Source organism: Octopus bimaculoides, chromosome 20 (genome assembly GCF_046866305.1).
Source record: "Octopus bimaculoides isolate indiv1 chromosome 20, ASM4686630v1, whole genome shotgun sequence".
NCBI classification, from domain to species: domain Eukaryota; kingdom Metazoa; phylum Mollusca; class Cephalopoda; order Octopoda; family Octopodidae; genus Octopus; species Octopus bimaculoides.
Genome location: NC_142947.1, coordinates 19,760,170 through 19,762,669, shown reverse-complemented (window position 1 = coordinate 19,762,669; position 2,500 = coordinate 19,760,170).

Below are 2,500 nucleotides of genomic sequence, written 5' to 3'. Positions count from 1 at the left end.
ACAGTTCTTTGAGCAGGCTTAACGAAAAGTGACCTTGACTCATGTGACCTCACTATTAAAACATTAAGTGTACATTCAAAACACCAATTTTCATAAGAAACAGCTAAAAATCCAACAAAATATGTCTCATCCAGTTTGCTATGAGAGTCACACAAAATTAAGCAGAGCGTAGGCATATGTGTAGACGAATTCCGTAAATATGAGACGTATGGTGTCAGGGGCCACAAAAATATCTTGTTTCTTAACATCTAATCGTATAAAGGGCATTTCTGCCATCATCATGAAACCCATTAGGTTGAAAATAGTGAAAATTGCTCAAGTGGGATACTTTTTATTTAATGAAGATACTTAAATCATGACTTTTGTTTTCACTTTTGTAGTATATACTGTTTTACTATGTTTTCAAAGTTATGTCAAGCTCCATATATGGGTTCGCATTTGATGACGTCAAATCTATCCATAGAAATTGTGACAATATTAGCAATGTTGAAAAATGGACATCTGAGTTTGTGGAAAATCTTCACGTGATAGAGCAAAATGGAGTTCATTTTTGAAATCAGAACCCCAGAATTTGAAGGAAACATGTCTCCAATATTGAACTAGAAAAACCCTGTTCCCCAGTGGAATCGACGCTGTGTTTACTATAATTGCTCCCATTAAGGATATATGTTCAAAGAAAGTGCAAGGGAATTCTAAACAGGAATATCCCGTTGGATATTCGATTTGAAGCATGGAATAGTTTGCAGACTGTAAGCGGGAACGGTGACAGCAGTTCATGCTTTACACAAGACTATGTGAAACGGTTCTGATCAGGAATCGAAACCATACCTTGGAATCGACATAAACAACAGATACAATGGCCATTCTTTTACGAACGGAATAATTATTCTGTTTCAACAAAGTATAGCTATTACTCTTTTACTCTTTTACTTGTTTCAGTCATTTGACTGCGGCCATGCTGGAGCACCGCCTTTTAGTCGAGCAAATCGACCCCAGGACTTATTCTTTGGAAGCCTAGTACTTATTCTATCGGTCTCTTTTGCCGAACCGCTAAGTTACGGGGACGTAAACACACCAATATCGGTTGTCAAGCGATGCTGGGGGGACAAACACAAACATACACACACACGCACGCACACACACACGCACGCACACACACACGCACGCACACACACACACACACACACACATATATATATATATATATATATATATATATATATATACACATACATATATACGACAGGCTTCTTTCAGTTTCCGTCTACCAAATCTACTCACAAGGTTTTGGTCGGCCCGAGGCTATAGTAGAAGACACTTGCCCAAGGTGCCATGCAGTGGGAATGAACCCGGAACCATGTGGTTGGTAAGCAAGCTACTTGCCACTCAGCCACTCCTGAGACTATGAAGTCAAAAGAGAAAGAAACAGATGAAAAGTTATAGAATTTTGGAAGAACAAAATATTTACTACTTTTTACCGATGTATATATTTCTATGCAACTTTATATACGAGCTTCTGAGCCCAGTGCTTGGTTCGCACCCACACCGTTCTTTGTATTTTTCCTTTACTTACTTCAGTCATTCGACTATGACCATAGTGGGGCACCGTCTTGAAGGGTTTAGTCGAACAAATCGACCCCGGCACTTTTTTTAAAGACTAATACTTATTCTATTGCCCTCTATTTGCTAAACTGCAAAGTTACGGGTGGCATAAACAAGCAAACACCGATTGTCAGGCGGTAGTGGGGAACAAACACACGCATAGGTATATCCAGGTATATATGCATGCGTCCGTGCGTGCGCACGCATGTGTACATAAGTACACACACACACACACACACACACATATATATATATATATACACACACACACACACACACACACACATGAGGTAGATAGACCGATAGATTACGACTGCTTTTGGGAGGGGTTGCTTTTTGTTTTTTTTTCTTGGTGGGTTTTATATCTTGTTACGTCTTATTAGGGACGAGGTTAGGGACATGAAATGCTGTAATATTAGTAGTTTACTAAATGACTTGATTAATATAAAGGAAAGAGTTTTGTCCAGATATAATGGAGGAGAAACTGAACTGTAGTGATGATGAGAACAATAAGGGTTGGAATGAGCACTGGAAGGGATGTGGTAAGTAGCTTGCTTACCAACCACATGGTTCCGGGTTCAGTCCCACTGCGTGGCACCTTGGGCAAGTGTCTTCTACTATAGCCTCGGGCTGACCAAAGCCTTGTGAGTGGATTTGGTAGACGGAAACTGAAAGAAGCCCGTCGTATATATATGTGCGGAGACGAAAGGGAGGGTTAGTGAGAGAGTCAGTGTGAGAGTGTGAGTGAGAGTGAGAGTGTGAATTTTGGAGAGGACAAAAGAAAAATGGTGGGAAAAAATAAAGAGTGAGATTGTGAGAGAAAGACAGAAGAGGTTGATAAGTGATTGAATGAGAGAAAAAGAGAGAGAAAGAATGAAATGTGGGGGAGAAAGAGAGG